The sequence below is a fragment of the Nothoprocta perdicaria genome, unplaced genomic scaffold, assembly GCF_003342845.1.
Source record: "Nothoprocta perdicaria isolate Ctin4 unplaced genomic scaffold, notPer1 scaffold_74, whole genome shotgun sequence".
Lineage (NCBI taxonomy): Eukaryota > Metazoa > Chordata > Aves > Tinamiformes > Tinamidae > Nothoprocta > Nothoprocta perdicaria.
In genome coordinates this window covers 211951-231101 of record NW_020456021.1, presented here as the reverse complement: position 1 = coordinate 231101, position 19151 = coordinate 211951, and positions in this window count along the sequence as shown.

The following is a 19151-nucleotide window of genomic DNA, read 5'->3' as shown; positions in this document are numbered from 1 at the left end:
TGCCCTTATGTTAGGCATTTAGATGGATTAAAAATAATTTTCTATCTAGTGAATGTGTCCAGGACAGTTCTATGACCTCAAATTTCGCTTCAATTCTTAAGGAAACTATAAATGCAACAGTAAAAAGCAAAGATTTCACAGAGAGCTCTCAAAACAGGTAATACAGACAAAGCTGTCATTGCAGCACCCTGATAGCGTCCTTTTAGCTACAGTCAGAGCATTTGAAAGGTCCATTCCAGTATCCAGCCCATATATCTACATGTATGATATGATAATGCAAAGAAAAAAGATAAAGCATAGTGAGTATCTTAACTGAAAGAATGATAGATGTAAGTACTTTAAATGTCTTGATTTGATTGTGTTTGAAATCTGAACCTTAACACTGCCCTAATGAAGCTTGCTGATGAAATTTGAATTTCCTGGCTTAGTAGCATGGTTTTGAAGTTCACCATCCCTTTTTCATACAGTTCCAAACTCTGCCTTTTTTCCCAACAAAAAATGTTACTGTAAGTAATCAACTAAACACAGAAGATAGTTCAAAGATATTCCAGAGATTGGTTTTTACCTTGAACCATACAGTGGCTGCAATTTCAGTATATTTGGCATGCATATTTCTTCTCCTTGGAAATCTTCATTGAATTTCTAAACCCTCACCAGATCAAATCATGTAATAAGACTACAGCTAAATTTCTACTACTAATGGCTTTGTGTCCAAGAATTGTAAAATTAAAAATATTTTACCATTCTGATTTATATGAAATTACAGTCTTTGGAAGTGCTTTTTCTTTCTCCAGAAAAATAAAACTGCAAGGATTGCTAGCTGTCCTTCTTTCATGGTTGCTGCTTAAGTCATGGTTCCTACCTGCCCACTGAATACTTGATTCACAATGTTGTTCCATATACAGTCTCCCAGCCTCCTCCCAGGACATTTACTAAAGAATGCACTCTTGTGTAAAAGGCTAAGCACATATTCACATCTCTACTATGCTTGATTTAGATTAGAAGAGTGATTTTTTTTTTCTCTGTAGAGCAACTTCTGGGTCGCAAAAAAAGGAAATAAGTCCACATATGTCTCCTTTGGGAAATGTATGCAGGTAAATACATTGAAAAAGACTGAAAAACTCTGAACTGGAAATTGCAACAAGTTCCTCTCTCAACAGTTCCTTAGTTCTCATGCTAATTTGGGAATCACATGTTTCCTGGATGAAATTGTTTGACTTCATAGGAAGGAATTATGCATTCGCTGAAAGGTCAGAGGCACAGACTGACAATGCAGTCTCTGAAAAAAGTTTCAGAGCCTTTGTAGTCTCTGAAAAAAATACAGGTATTGAACTAGTTAGACAAAGCTGAACAGCTCTGACAGCTGCTTATGTAAACCTTTAGATGCAGCTGGACTTTTTTTTTTTTTTCCAACTGAATGCCCTATAATAATAATTTAAAAATCTGATAAAAGACAAGGAGATGATGAAAATTAAATCACTTTCAGGAAAATGGTGAGAGTAAGCTCTCTGTATATTTATGAATCCTGAAAGAATGCTTGGATGAAATCAGCATCACCAATTCATTCCCCTCATTCTCCCCCGTACTGTGCAGTCTTTCCAAATCAGTAGCAAAAATAGGAATGATCAAATCAGTGCAGCTGTGAACATTACAAGATGCACACTCCAACAAACATAAAATGCGTGAGAGCCTGGTGCACATTAGGAAATCTGTCACTATGAACAATTGAAGGTGACAAGTTTAAATAGACTAAGGAATTCTAGTGTTAACTTACTCCCAAACAAGATATTTTCAGAATAGTCATGATCAATTTTCTTTCCTGAAGATTACCTGCATGAAAAATAAGCTAATTTAAATTCTGTTTAGGTAAATGTGGAAAAAAAAACGCTCAGAAAACTACTAAAATATTAAAACAAGAACATTTCTGCTCTGGTCACTTTATTTTTGGCTAAAACTTTCACAAGTATTTTTCTAAATGGTGAGTGATGGACTGCTGACCTTACAATACAGCCTACCATGCAATGTAGGTTTTCTTCAGTGAGGAAGCATGGCTAAAAATGATCCTCAGTTTTCTGTCATGTCCTTAAAGGATAGGAAAAGTATCTATCACCTGAAAAGCATCCCTTTTTTAGCAATAACTGTATGAAGGGCCTGTGTGTGAGTGATTCCTTCCCCAAGACCTCAATGCTGCAGAGTGCCAATATGAGAGCCCCAGGAACCCCTTGTTGGCTGGCTGGCACAGCAAAACAGCAAGAGTACGACAGCTACCATTAAAAACATCAGAAACAATCTAACTCTACTGTATTTTTGTTCTTTTGTGAGATATTTAAGCTTGTTTAATTCGTGGAGAAAATACAGAGAATTCATGGAGAAATGGTGATGAGGACTTAGGATAACCTAACTGTCTTGAAAGCCCCTTTACTATTCCCATCTCTCTCTCAGTGGGTAGATGGATGATAGGGAGGAAGCAATTTCTGCTTGAATGTTTCTTTTCTTTTTTTTTTTTTTAATTTTTTTTCAACCTGGTTGAACATCAAGCCTGGTTTTCAAGGACCTGGGCAATTTGTTTTGTGATACTTTTGTGGGCAGAGGTCTCATCTGTAAGGCATTTCAATACCCAGTAGCAATTTACCGTTTAACTCCTCTTCACTTAGCCATCAAAACAATTTTACTGATTTCAGTCTTTAACCTTTAGCTTAAATAATAAAAATAGAATACTCACATAATCATTGTAATTTCTCTGAAAACAATAGGACAAAATGGCAAAAAGTAGCACTTTATCTTTTTCCTACTACTTAATATATTCAAAAAGAGAAAAAAATCCTTTGTAAATGATCTGTGAACTTTCATATTTCAGCTTTCTTACTTATGCTGCATGCTAGACGGAAGTGCTAACTTTAAAATTTTTTATCCTAATGTGCAAAGCACCGGAAAAAGATGGATGTTTTGAACATAACAGGCTTTACATTAAACTCCAGCACAGATTAGATGAATTGTGGAATTATGCCTAATACTCTTAAGGGGTTTTAGTGATCAAACACAGAGTAGACCCATGCTGACTTTAGGTCTAACACTTCTAAGGTATGTATAACCGATATCTGGGGCCTTACAGATCCAATGGCTCTGCTCATTTATTTTCCTGACTGTTCAAGCTAGATGTAAATGTAAAAATATTGCAAAAATACCCATCTTCTCTACAGATAGCAGTATCTCCCTTTGTACTTCTGAGAGTTCATTTTGTGTATATGTAGTCCACATATGGTACAGTATGTGTATCCACTATAATATTGTGTAGCCCTCTTATATAGTAAATGGACTGGGAAATCACTTGTGAAAAACCTATGGCTGATGTAATAAAAAATATTTCTGCCTTCATAGTAGGATTTTAGCATGAAATCTTCTCTGATAACATAAATATGAATCTGTAGCATTTGGGGTGATATTTAAAATTATTTTTATGGGCCATTGATTTGTTACTGTTCAGTGATTGCTGAGGACAGCTTTTTTTTTTTTTTTTTTTTTTTTTTTTTTTCCCAGCAATGACATGGATTTTATCTCAGAGCTTTAGAAGTTAGTCATCTTATCTAAGCTATCTCTGTAGATTATCCCATAGGATAAGAAGCAGAGATGTCCTTATCCCTTGGTGTTAAAGGCAGATAAACCAATGTCAGGAAGACTCTATACCTGTCCTTCAGCTATAGAGGGGGCGATAACTTGACTCGTTGACTAAGGTGAGTTGAAGTTACCCTTGTCCCTAGTAGGGAGGGTGGCTCAGCAGAACTTTGGACACCTGAAGATGGGAAGTGAGTGTCAGCCTTTCAGAGCAACTTGAGATCTTTGGCTGCTGACAGAAGTCACTAGGAATATTTTAATATGGTTAGTAAACTGTCAAAATGGTGATGAAGTTTCTACATTCTGAGCTGCAGGCAGACTATAACTAAGTGAAAGATTAGATGTGAGGTTTCATGGAGATAGATGAAAGTGTATGGTCATTTTTATTAGGAGAAAGTGGATGAAACAGTAGTCCTGTCTGGTTTTACAGTCTATGAATTCATTCATTCTGTAAGTTTACGCGGAACTGCATCACATTACTATATTAGCCTTATTATGTAAAGGAATTAAATTGGAGAAGCAAATAATAGACAATATATTTCCTGATGATGAGTGCAATCGAGATGTCAGACAGGAGACAGCAAAGGAGAGAAAAAACAAGCCTATGTAGGAGTCTGGGAGAACTAAGTTCCAAAAATATTAAGGCCTCATCTATGCACTAGGCTATAGTGGTATAATTAGATGTGTGACTCAGTAGTGGTTTAGCTATAAAAGCTTATTCTGTCCTGACAAAACCTGGTTTAAATTCATATAAAAATACCAATACTTGAAATAGGAGTGGTTTAACTAAGTTAAAAATTGAAGACAAACCATACAACTTAATAGTCCAGCCCAGTCTCTAAATAGTTTAGGTTGTAGAAGTACTTTTTGAAAAACGTTATAATAATATGTTCTGTCAAAATCTAAATTTTGAAAATATTTATATGTTTTTCACACTTTGAAACTCATCATTCTCTGTTTGCTCTGTATTCATCTAGAATACTCTTTGTCTTCTGATCATTCTGTGGGTGCAAGTCAGGGTAGGAGCGACTGCAGCATTTGAACAGCAAATTTAAAATGTCTGAATAAGACTTTCACTTGCAGAAACTCATGTTTTTACTGAAGGGATCTATTTCCTCTGTGAAATCATGCAATAGGGATTTTTAGATACATGGTATTCAACCACATTTTAAAGATTGTTTTTGAAATATCTTTATCTATAAATCTCAAGTATTATTTTCTCTTTACATGGCTTTATGGGACACTTGGAGAAATAAATTTGTTATATTATGTCTATTATCTGATTTATTGGCTGGGATTTTTGCTTGTGTCTGACATTATAAGTATTGATATAGCTGATCATTTGTTTGGAAAAAAAAGTTTAAATTCTGAAGGCATCGTCTTCGATCTTTGTGTATCAGTTCCATTAACAGAGATATCAGCTCCAATGTGGAAGCAGGATATGTTCTAGTTCCACCTGCATAATACGAAACAAGATGAAGAAAAGCCATTCAAGTTAATAAAGCAAAATAGGTTTGTCTATTGAATATAAAACATTGAATGTAATGTCTTAAGGTTGCTATATCACTGTTTTGTCTGTTTCAAGGACAGCTCACTCGAGGACTACAGTAGTCTGCATGGCTCCAGTAACAGGAAGACTTTATAATTTCCTTAGGAGACAGGTGGCAGAGCTCTTCATACCTTGACATCATGGAGGCAGGTGCTTTAGGAGTGCTTCAGACAGACACACTAGAAGGATTTTAATTTTTTTTTCAGAAAATATTCCTGATATTTTTTGAGTAGCTTTTCTAATATGAATGTCAGAAAAGAGAAGTACTGTTTCTGATCTCCATAAAATAAATGCATGAGTTAATTCTGACAATTATTACTACTTGTAGACTAATTTTTGATCTTGGTGGTATATTGCATTGGCTGTTTTGTAATTAGGTACCGTTGAAGGAGGATGCCCATCAAAATATTAACAAGTATGGCGGTCAATCTCTGTCAGATTTATTGAAAGCAAATATATTTACAAGTCCCATCATAAATCTAGGTCAAGTAATGAGATTCTCGACTTATTTTCCATAAAGCAGTTATTACATTATGCAGGCAAAATGGCATAGCACACTACAGTTCAATTTCATCATCTCTTCACACAGCAATGAAATCACAAACCAATATTGTTAAATTTTGATTTATTTCATTGTCATCTATTAGCCTAGAATATATGCATATGTAGAATATTTTGTTGACATGTATAACCAAATTTTCTTACTTCTTTTGAAATTTAAACAATAAAATATAAAACTACACTTTAAGATAAAATTAGGTTTCTAAATTTTTAATGCTTCATTTTGAAATGCTGAAGTTGGTATTTTGTAATGAGTACTACTGTCAGCACTCTCTTACCGATGTTAATACACCAAGCAATGTGTAGAGCCAAGAGATACAGAAATGTTTCTTGAATCTTTTAGCTTTTAATGAGCAGTTGTAAATATGAAGAATATTCCTACATATTTCAAAAAGGTAAGAACTTATTTCCTCCACATATCCTGAACTAATTAACTCCACTGTGTAACTCTCAGCTCAAGGTGAACTTCCTAAGTGCTAAGCTAGAGAATAATATTTACCCTCTACCTCAAAAATGCTTAGGTATTTCTTAAAGACCAAGTTTCACTTTAAGATCTGAAGAAGCTACATAAAACTAAATAGATTGCTCGTTCATTGCAGAGGTAGGAAATCCTGGTTAATCTTTTCATGATAATGATAAAAAGCTGAGTGATATTTGCTGTTTAGGACATTCATATGGATAGGGTGAGTTTTGGTTTCTGGTTCTCTGAACCAGAATAGGGAACCAAAACTATTTTATAATTGATTTATAAATTGATTTATAAATTGATTTATAATTGATTTATATTGAAGTTTGAGAATTTGGGAGACAACAAAAGAATATGTAGTTTAAATGAATTTGCTGTTTAGAAAGGAATTTTTCCTAGTACGTAATCATACTTCCCTTCTTCACTTTCCATATTCCAGATGCATATCTCCAGTTATGTCCACACTGAATGCTAGGGTTAATTGTAAATTTACAATTAGTCTATAACTACTAATCAGATAAAATAAAAACTTTATTTATTTATTTTCACATTTGACCACACCTCAGGCTCAGCACTACGTGAAATGTCCAAATAAAAGATAGTGATGCTTTGAAGCCCTTGCTGGTGTGTAAGGAATTTGTATATATGTTGTTAACTGCAAATGCAGTGAGACTAGCTGTGTTGGTTTTGTAAATTCTTGGGCTGCCATTTCCAGTCTTCCACAAATTACTCGATTTTGATATTACAGCTTCTATCCAGAATAATTATGGACTCTTGAGTTAAGTATCTGATTGTTAATAGTTCTGTCTTAGAAATGTTGGAAGTAAGCTATGAATTCTCTGTATGAATCCATGCACCTCTGACTGCTATGTCCCTCCTATCTCCACAACAGCCAAAGTTTAGAAGCTCTTCTGCAAATAAATTCAAGAGAAGATTCCCATTTAACATCTAAATGAACTTTTTTTTTCTTTTGTCTGCTGAGAAAAAGAGGAATTTGACCACTTGCTCAGAATTTCTAAAAGCCTCAGACAAATGATTGCTGGATCCATGATCAGCTCATTTGGACACATGGGTTTTACAATAAAAAAATACTCTTGCTGCTTAAATACACTCCTGTTTTCAGTTTATTCGGCTAAAGAACAGAGGCCATTATACAGCTCATGAAGTTTGTTGTGGCATATTCCTGGGTCCTATCTGTCCACATCAGCTTAGTGGTGAAGATGACTGAAAAAAAAAAAAAGAAAACATATTTCCTTGGCTAAAATTCTGCTCACTCATACTGGAAAAAAAAAAAATGTGCCAGAATGACATACCTTCCCTGCTGACAGAGCTTTATAACCCTACAGTGGAAAAAATATACCAAACATTTCTGTCTCAAAGCTTTATGAATGGTAGATCACAAGATGATACATGAAAAAGGATAGTGGGTAGCAACTCTGAATAGTAAGCATTACAAAACCAGAGAAAATTTGAAGGAAGTTAATGGTTAGACTTGCTCTTTCAGAAGTCTATGGTGAGGAAAAAAAAAAAAAAAGAAACATGAAGTCAAGAGGGGGTGGAAGGTTGAGGAAAGTAATCAGGATAAAGTTTGAGTGGCATAAAACTCAAAGAAAGAAACAAAAATGATGTCACAGGATACTGTAGTAACCCTCTCTACTCCCTGTTGTAATTTTCATCCTCTCAGTTGGATTTAATTGCCTGTGCAACTTCGCACAGTTTTCAGGATTCAGCTTTGATACGCCCCAGATGCAAAATCTTGTCTCAGACTGCTGAGGAAGAGCTGTAAGAATCTGTCAAGGGGTAAGAAAGGTGAACATCAAACCGCAGAAAGCAACATGGTTCTGCAGCCACTGGAGGCTGATTGGGCTATTGATGGCCAGAGAGGAACTGTGGGGTCCTGGGTCAAGCAGGCAGAGTGGTCAGAGTTGGTGGAGCTGGAGGAGAACAGCTCCGATCCTTCTCTCCTGACCAGCTGCTGCATTGCGATGTGGTCAGTCTAGCAGCTCCCTAAATACTCACTGTCTTCTATGTGTGTTGGCCAATAAATAATTGCTCTACACTCGTAAGTTATCCATATTCACTTTGCAGAGTCTCTTTGTGCCAGGCTAATGATGTCCAAACAAACTGACAATAAAAATATTTTGAAGGGGGTAAAGGGTGATTTTATTATTCTGCAGGGAAGCCAAAGTAGAGATTTAAGAGAATAGCAACCAGGCTTGATCAGCACAACAGGAAAGGAGCATGATCTTGGGAGTTGTGATTTACATTTGTAGGAATAAAATAATAATAAAAAAAATTAATCTAGCAGGAAATACAGTAAGTGTCTCTGGCATGAATGAAGAATACTTTGCTGCAGCCATACATCTCTTTGAGCTCTGATGCTCAGACCTATCTGACAATAAATCATGTCAAGCAGAAGAAAACATGAATTGAAAAAAAATCATTAATGTCTTTAATTAGGTTGTCTTGAATTCTCATCTGCATTCGGAAAGCAAAGGGCTTATTTCAGTAAAAATCACGGCCAGCTCTAGTGGCAAGGAAACTGGATGTACTCTGCCTGAGTTGGGCCTCAAATTTGTTGCTTGGCAGGAGCAGGGAAGTGTTTTGCTCTGGTGTCTGATTCTATTGGCAGCGGTGCTTGTTAATCACACAACCCATTACAATACACTGTACAGGGAGGAATCTCAAAAACATCTTATTGCTGAGCTAAAGGCTATAAAGTGCAATCTTTTTTGCTAACCAGATTTGTGCTCTGTTGTGTTTAATGGTAGTGATGCCAGGCCATGATTACTCACAAGCGGTGCCTAGGGACTATAGCAGAGAACCCTTCATGTGAATGAAAGAAGGGGAGGACCTCAGAGCTCATGTTTTAAAGCAATATTTAGGCTAGCTCAACACTGAGCAATAAAATGAAGACAATAACATGGAAAACCAAGGATAAAAATGTTTAATGACTTTATCCTGATCATCCTGCACCTTTCCAAGTTGGCAAGTATAAGCTGGAAGTTGCCAAACATGTTTTATTTTTAAATCTTTTATCCATTGGCAGAGCTGTATATTGCATTGGACATCTTCTTGTTCTACTGTTCTGCTAGGTTTTCCAGCCTGCAGGTACCTATGCATGTGTGCACACACAGATTTGATTCCTGTATGCAGGAGAATTTCCTGCCTTGAGTTTTGTGGGGGGTCTCTCCCCTCCTGAATTTTGCAAATCATATTTCCCCCTGCCCTAAGTGCAGCAGCACCAGGGCTAGCAGAAGGACTAGCAACACAGCCCATTGGGGCAAGAGTTTTACCCTGTACACATACTGGACCTCTCAGAGGAAGGGAATCTCAAACAGATAAAAAGCATGATAACTGCTCACACATACTGTATGTAAATATATTTATGTATTTACACATACAGATGGTGGGCACATTAAATGCTTCATCTAAACACCACTCTAGGACCTCTGAAGTATGCAGCAGCGTATATAGAAATACCAACACCAACAAGTAAAGGAAAAGGTAGAGCACTCAAAACCTCCAATTCTGGCAGGTGAATCAGAGCTCTCATACCACACTGCCTGCTCCTTTACAGTGGGTAATAGCTTTCACTGCAGCTGTGCATATTTACATTTACACTCTCCGTTTCCTGTGATAGTTTTTAATACAAACAACCCAGCAAATAAGCAACTGAAATATTTTTGGTATATTAGGATTCTTCTCAGTGTGACATATAAATTTGGGTACTGGCTAATAAGTGATGTCTGGCAGTATCTGATGGCTAGTAGTTCCATAGAGCACAATATTATTCACATAATTCAATCAGTCCTGATTAATTTCCTATTTATATGGTTAATTATGGTTTTCCAGGACTGAAATATTTGAATCCTTTTTTTTTTTTTTTTTTTTTTTTCACCTCGTCAGTGAAGATGTAGAGCTTCCTTTCTGGAAGGATTTGTGTGCAGACTCTGCACAGCTGTGTGCCTCACTGGGTGTGCGGTTCCACAAAGCGTAGCGTGTTCCAAAGGTGACAGTAATTACTCGTACTGCTGTTGGGACGGAAGTGTGTCCTCATCATTAGCATGTGCTGGCTGATCAGCAGAGAAAGCAAAAATGTTGCAAGCTGTAAAAATAGATAATAAATTAAAAATAAAAAATGCACTATGAAGATGGGTTCCTGATTGGAAGTCTGGTGTTATTAATTACAAAAGCCAAATAATTAACATCAATATTTGACCTCAAAATATAATCCTACAAAATCCATCATCCCAACTGTGTTCCATTCAACTTAGTTCTATATTAAATATCTTTTCATATAGTTGATACACTGGAGTCTAGTTATCTTAAAGACCACATTTCTCTTCATTATCTATCAGACTAACTGTGCTCTACAGGAACACTGTGGTTGACAAAATCCAGAAAAAATGCATTCCCATGCATTTACTACCGTATTAGCTGCTGTAAGTATATCTTTTCTTAGCTACTTATCGCTCATGTTTCAGTCAGTTTCTATGGATCTTCCATTTACTCTTCCAAACATTCAGCAGTGAAGAGAAATATTAGATGATAATGCTTATCATTACCAGATTAAATAAAATAGGAGTGAACATAAGTGAAATAAGAAACAAAAGAAATAAGTGAACAAAATAAAATAGTCAGGTATCTTTAAATCATTACTTTACTAATCTCATTCAAAATAGACTTCTTGGATATAAACAAGTAGGATTTATTATATTTATATTAACAACATGCTTTGCTTTTTATGTTTTTTGAGGAAGATGAATTCAGATATAAGGAAATAAAGCCTTTTCCTGTCATAGATTCTGGTATATAATATATGGAGCATGCAGAATCTCCACCAAAACTGAACCAATAGGTTATAATTATAACATAAATGACTCAGAAGGCAGGGAACTTTACAATAGCAGGTGGAGTCCAAGACAAAAGAAATTTTTACACAATCTTGAGTTGTTCCCACCTTACTGCTTAGTGAAACAAAGTACAGAAAATTTAATATGTACATAATGCTGACACACGGTACACATGGAGTTTTCATTGCTGCCTTTACTAAGAATCCTTCCTAATTATACTTGCTCTCAATGCAATATTTTAGGCATTCTGTCATCCGAGGTGGCTTAGAATGGCTCATGGTATTGAAGAGCCTTTCAAGATCCTGCCTAGTTTTAAGATGCTGACACAAGAGCATGCATCTGCTATAGAGAGAGGCAGATCCATCCTGGAAACTAGGATATCCAAAGTGACATGAGAGATCCGTGTTTAGCTAATTGTATTGTCTCTATATTGGATTGATTTCATGTCTTTTAATTTGAATCATCTAAAAAATAAAGCAGAATGATTCAAGTCAATGTTAAGACACTTAAATTCATGTGTTGCACATACCAGTCCTCTTGCAGATGTCTCAGAATGCTTCAGGCATCTCAGATGACAATAGGTACCATTTTGGCAATTGAATTTTGAATCCCTAATGAAGAGTAGTTGATAGAGACTTAAATGCAATTCAGCTCACGCCAGGGCCCAGTTACCTGTTGGGTTCATTCTGCCCAATTTGGACATCTGCTTTAGGCTGTCATTAATTCTTTCTGGAATTACCAGACTATGGAGAAAGCCTGTTTAATTAGGACTTCTCCAATTCTTAAAAGTTTAAAGGAAGTCTAAAGTTTAAAACAAAATGCTTAGTTTTCACATGCATTAAGATGGTTTAAGATTAATTCACATTTACTGACTATTCCTTATATGATTAGAAAAGATAGCAGTGGTACATCACTAATAAATTTCCAAATTAGTTTTTTTATTAGCACTTTATTCCTTAATATATTAAAGAAAAATGTTGACCTTAGACAGTCACAGAAAATGAAGTTTTCCAAGAGCACTGGCTTCTTTTCTTTGTCAATTCCTGCTGGTGCAGTTTAAGAAGTTTTTGCCCCAGCTTTCTGTCCTGAGCAGGCTGTAGATCTGTATTTATCCTATTTCTGAGTACTTCTTGCTGCTAAAGAACACAACATACTATATGGACACAAATGATCACAGATTTTGATTACCACATTGGGCAGAGAACTGTTGTGCTATGTAATAGACACACTGCCTATTCTATGCCCCTGCAATATTGGGGTAGTTGACTGTTGTAATCTCTTAGTATATCTCAGCATAAATCATATACACACATGCCAGAATCCTGAAAGACATCTCTTCTGGATTTTTTTTTAAAGACAACTGTAAAACCAGAGCATGACAACCAGTAAAGAGAAAATATATATTTTTTTCTTTTTAAACAAAAAGACCGCATAAAATAACTTCATATTGTAGAAGAAAAAAGGAGATGGTAATAAATACCAGTTTGCCTTTACAGAGCTGGCAAGAAAGGTCATTTCCTTGTTCAAATAATATTAATCTCTAAGTCAGACAATTTTTTCAAGCTTTTTATTACCATTAAGAAATCAGTAGTTTAAAGTTGATGGTTAATTTTGAGAAAAAAATAAATCTGTTCTTAGAAAGGCTGTATCTGGCCAATTCCATAGGGACTAGTTCTATGTCTCTCCTAAAAAAAATATATATATATATATATATAATATATATATATTTTCCAGAATATTTAGGCATTTGGATTCTTCAATTCCATTCAGTGCAGAGGATATCTTAAAAGATTTGAATTTTCAGTGGAACAATCTAATTTGGGACTGATTTGTTGAAATCTACCATTAAAATATGATTAAAATTATTCTCACTGTTGCAGTAAAAATTAAGATTTATACTCAGTTACTACAGTTGTGGGAACTACCTAAGTTCTTAAAAGTTAAAGTCTGTGTCCACAAGATCTTCATATCTATCAATACAACATCTTACTCAACTGCAGTAACACCACTTTCAACTGCGATGTAGGTAAAACAAACACTGTTTGTCTTGCCATCTTCTTGGAACATTTTGTCATGGAATTTTGTTCATTAAAACAAGGGGAATAAAGAGGTAACTTCATGAAAGATAGATGTCAGAAGAAAGATGTGCGAAGCCCAGAAAGACTAGGACTTATTAAGAATAATCCCCTATCCTATATTTAATTATAGCTATCGTCTATTTTAAAATAACTTCAGCTGAACAAAAGGACAAAACTACATTATTCATCCTTGTGCTTTAGAAGAGTCTATAGTGCTGGTTATTAATTATGGTTAGTATAATAAACATGCCTGGAAGAAGTGCCTCAAATAAATGTTCAGATATTTAAAAAAAAATTGACCTGTTTAAATGTCAAGAAATTGCACATTTAATTAGCAAGCTTGTTATTTTTCACAAGGAAGATCATCAGTTGACAGCATTCATATTTTAATTAGGAGAGAATACCTTTGCACTCTTCCTCAGGCAGAGTAGAAATTTTGTCATGCAAGCTTTCCTCAGTGAAGTGTTCTGCTCTAACTTTAGGTCCAGCCTCTCTGAAGTAAACTGCACCAAAATCCATAGAACTGGATAACTGAGAAATTTGGAAAACCTTGGACACTTCCTTAGATGGAAAAATGCATGGAAGACTATCAAGAGCCTTTTATTAAGGGAAGTTTTATTGTTGACATAACAAGGTCATAGTTTTGCCCATAAATCTGATTTAACTTAGGAACTGGAGAAATTCTATACTCCTTTGATCCTTTACTTTTCATTATTCTGACTAGTTAGCCATTGCAAATCCGAAGATTAACGCAGCATCTGTTTACAGTGGATGAATTTTTGGCACTGGTCACTTTTGTTCCTCTTGGTTCTGCTTATATGTGGCTCCAGCAGAATCAGATAGCTGTGTTCTTCCTTAATCTCTGCAGTGAGAGCTGCTCATTCTTTGTCTTTAACCTCTTTGACTTGTGTTCTTGACTCGTGTCTCTGCTGCTTGTCTGTGTTCTTCTATTCAAACAGTTAACAAGCCTTGTGTCCTTTCATTTCTTGTGACACACTTTGATGGGCTTTACTTTGAAGACTCCAACTTCACGCTGGCTTTTCAACATGAAATTGAATGTTCCCCTTGGTCTTTAATATACCAGGTATCTTTGACATCAGTGTTCATAATCTATTTTGCTCATCAATCAACATTTTTTTTTTTAAAAAAAAGCACCCTACCACATTATACTGATGATAGTGGTTATGGTATCCTAGCAACAGCTTCCTTTAACAGTGAATTGCTGTTCAAGGGACAAATGTCCAGAATACTTTAGACTTAATTCCCCATACATTTCTCTAACCTCATCACTCCTTTTTATGTAAAATGCCCCTGATAAGGCTATTGTAACAAGTAAAATGTTATATAGCCTAATTTAAAATAATATTGCCTGTATTTTTATTGCAGTGCAATCACACACACAAAAAAAGAAAATTCTTCTCTCAAAAAATGCCTGTCGCCCATTATTTGTAGGAAATTATACAAACTGATCAAAAATCTTCTGCAGAAATTATTTTCACAGAATGAGCATTTCTTTTTTTCTTTTTATTTTCATTAAATATTTTGATTTTGGTGGAAGGAAAATGGAAGACACAGTCCCTAAATTTACAGCCTGCAAGCTTTTATTTATTTATTTATCTATCTATCTATTTATTTATTTAATTAATTTTCTTAGCAAACAGAGAATCAGCAGAGCCTATGGTATACAAAGAACTAAACAGTGTTAAGATATGTAAGGCTAAACAGAATAAAAGAAGATTTGTGCATCTAAGTGCAAAATCATCAAGAAAAATCTCTGTTACTGTCATCAGTAACACTCACTATGCCACAAAAATTTACTGTGTGCCATAACTATCTGACTTGTAATTCTAGCACATGCTACACTACTACATACCAGCTTTTCTGAATTATTGTTATTTTCTATGTGGGAACATCTAGGTATATAATGTGCATAAATAGCCCTTGAAGAACAGAAATGAAGCCAGAGACCAGCCTCTATCATACGCTTCTTTCATGTGCTGCCCACTTACTCCTGTTCCCTTTCTTGTGGGTCTCAGCCTCTATACTCCATGGAGCTCACACTCAGCTTGAAAAACTGGACAGATACTAGATAAAGAGTTTGGGTGTCTCTTTCTTGGATTTGAACACCACTTTGCCATGACATAATTGTGCTGACATTTAACTGGTAGATGACTAAATCAATTATTAGACCTAAGCCTCTGGAAAGCTAAGAAGAGATGCAGGTAGCAGGCTGGAAGAATGCTTCTGTCTATAGGGAATAGGGAAGGAGAAGAGACAGATGGGGAGGGGGACAAGTAGAAAAAAAAAATTGGTTTTGTTCTCCAAAGATATGGAGAATGTGAATAAAATCTATTTTAATGTAATTGCTATAGTTCTACATTCTCTGTTTCACCTGGATTTGCCTTTAGCTGCTCATTTTGTAAAATGTGCTGAAAATAATCACCTTTGTCGGGATCATAAATAAATTATAAGCATTATGGCTACCATAAGGTGATATTTTTATTTTAGCTTGCTATGACTTTTAAATCTTTATTCAGTCCACTTGAATCTCACAAAATGACAGAAAGGTGGACTTCAAGTCATTTGAATGAACATTTGAATGTTTCATAGGTTAAGTAACAATTGATATAAGAACATAGAGGTATTTCTAAAACTTCATCTTTACCATCTTTTTCATACTGTTAATTTCCTGAGGTTTCCTTTAAACAAATAACTTTAAATATCTTATCCAGATATTGTATATGTTTTGATAAACACTGCTGCTCCTTTAATGCTGCTTTACCAAGGTTATTTCGAATTGGTTATTTGCTTATGAAGCACATCATCAGCTTTGCAGAAGTAACTTCAGATATGAGAACTGAGAGAAACCCATGGCATTTATCACTGAGGATGGAGGCAGGCAGAGACCTTCTGGATGCCCCAGCGACACCCTGTTGTAGATCACAGGAATATACCTTCCCCAAAAAGAAAAATGTAGGAAAGAACTGAAAGGTAATGCAGTGGAATCTTTTAAATACTTTGTGCATTGTAACTCATTTTAATGATCTTTCTAAGTTTTCTAAGATTTTCCTCCAACCTTGCCCTCAATTGATCATGAGACAATGGCGTTTATCAGGGACATCACAGTATTATAACACTCCCTGGGCTGCGGAGGATATACAGGGAAAATGAAGACAATAAGTGCCCAGAGATGTTAAGGAAAACTTGCAAAGCTTTGTAGATTTTACGGTCAAAAGACACTAGTGTGATGATTTACTCCGACCTCTTCCATAAAACAGCTCCAGAAACTTTAAGCCTTTTTTTCATCCAACTGAAGCCCCCGGGAGAGGACACTGTGAGTAGCAGACACCTGCTGCAACTAATCCTTTAGTTAAGACAATTGCACAGGTCTTAGAGAGGTTTAGTGAGAAGATGGCATGACTGAGAATCAGCAGTTGTGGCTGTACTGCAGAAAATGGCACTTTTTATGTTTCAGCTATCTCTCACCATGGCCATTACCTCCTGACTTTATTCCCTGAGTCTCAGAGGGTTATGTTTCAACATTTCTCCACATCCCAGAAAGAAATAAGAAAATGTCAGGAAACAATCATTAATGCGTATACAATCTTATTTTGAAAGGGACTATAATAGAAAGTCAGAGTAGGATATCTTATTCAAAGCGTACCAAATTTTATTTGTCTGGCAGTGACAGCCTGTTAACAAAAACAAAGAACAAAATAACAACAAGAACAAAACCACAGATCCTCTCATAATTGACTTAGGAGGGAAGATGAGTGAGTCCAGAGGAAGGACAGCTTATGAATCTTGCAGGGGACCTCTACATCTTTCTATAGTGCTTTAGAGATAATAGTTCTGCTTTCTAACACTGGTCCGTATCTTGCAGTCCCTTATCTGAAGACCTCACATGCCAGCCACATACTCATAATAAATAATCAGTGGCAGAGTTAAATTATGCACCATTGCAAATTCCCTGGTTTCCCTTTGGTGGAATTTTACTGTAGCTATCATGCTCATGGCACCTGTTTTGTCAAGATTTGTCCCTAAATGCATCAATAGCCGTACTATTTGTCAGAGTCTGAAAGACAACAACCTTTTTCCATATAGCTGTGAGACCACTGAAAACATTTTTTCTCTCTGAATCAAAGATGGTCCAAGGTCAAACAAACAAACAAAAAAGGTTTTTCTTTTTGATTTCTGATGATGAAGAATTCCAAAGGTTTGCAGGCGTGGGAAGGCAGTTTAGCTCTGAAACTGGTGATGAATTAAGAGTTTCAAAATCAGATTCCTTGTTGCAGGAGGCATGCTTACCTCCATGCCTTCTGTGATGACAACACTCTTGGAATCCATAAAGAACAATACCCTCCTGGGGTTATGTGTGAAAAGAAATGCTGAGAAACAGAGAAGTTTATGTAAAAGAAGGGAAATAATTAAAACAATGGTAAAAATAAGAAAAGAACAATACAGTTAGAATTTACATGAAGTTCCCAGCAAAAAAAAAAAAAAAAAAAAAAGAAATTAAAGAAAATATTATCACTGTCTAAAAATATCTTATGCTTTGCAGATGGTTACCTTCCTATTCCCTGCCTTTCAGCCATGTGGGAATAGAATAAATGAAAAAGTAAATGAAAAGCAATATAATGAAAAGCTATTTTTTTCTGCAAATCATTATTTTTGTATTTTATGGTCCACAAACTCTTAAGATTTTTAATGTAAAAAGAAAGTGACACATTTAATTTATTATTATGCTAAAGGTTTTTCTGAGAAACGAAAATCTAACAACACTGAGACATTCATGATCTAATCTGAAAATCAGCAAAATTGTTGTGATTTAGTTACTTTTATAATCTTGTTTCTTTTCAGAGCAGCCCCATTCTTCTTGCTGCAGCTGATGCTAAAGCTATCCTAGGGATGAGATACTACAGAAAATAGAACATTGTTAACTCAGACATATGCAATATGCTATAGATGTTCAGAAACAAAAATAAATCCAAACCTCCAAAAACTTAGGGTGGAAATGTCTGACTATATGAGTCTCACTATTTATTTGGGGATGCCAATAAGCTTGCATTTTGCTAAAGTCTTCCAAAATATTTTAATTCTGGTGAATCAGATCCTAAAAACTCTTGTCTCAAGTATCAACAATAACTGGTAAAACTGAAGCCTGGCATACAGATAAGGTAGGAATACAATAACTGTAATCATCCAATGTGTGGGAAAAAAATTAATTCCTTTGAAATAATCACTATCTAAATACTCTCACAGATACACTATTACTTTTGGGAGAAGTAAGGAATTCTTTTCCACACACAATGAAAGTATTAAAAATGGTTTCTGTGACAGACCAATGCCCTTCAAATGGTATATCTTTGGCAAGTTTGTTTGATTCAAAAAAATTGAACCAAATGTTGCTTTCATGCTTAAAGAAACATGTAATTCATAGCAGGAGAATTACACAGCTGCCTCATTGTGTGGTGTAAATGGTTTTGTGCAAATCTATCTTAGGATATAAATATTTCTATCTCACAAACGGCAATGTAGTAAAGGTTTGGATGCACGTGGAACAGAACTAAGCTTGAAGAAAACATTCTAAATAGAATATTTTCAAATTTGATCAGGTCAGCAGCTTCCCATTGTTTGAGACTCAGTGTGTCAAAATTAATGAATGAGACTAGTGATTAGAAAACTAAATTGAGAATCACTATTCTTGCATTTTATTCCCAGTCACCAGTCACTTACTTACTGTATGATTTTTGGCAAATCATTTTGCAGCTTAACACCTTTCTTTCAAATGATATATTGACCTAATTCATGAGGAAGTTGTAAGATTCAACTCAAAATATTTGTGAAGGTATAGATTATGATGTACTAGACATGTTAGATATAATGACAGTAATATGTGGTCAAGGAGGGTATAACTATTACTTTAGGTTAATGATGGGATCATATTGTCTTTATCCTTCTACAGGTGGAAAGTTAAATCTTAGATTTTTCCAGGTTAAAACTGTCTTTCTTTGATGTCGTATAAGGCA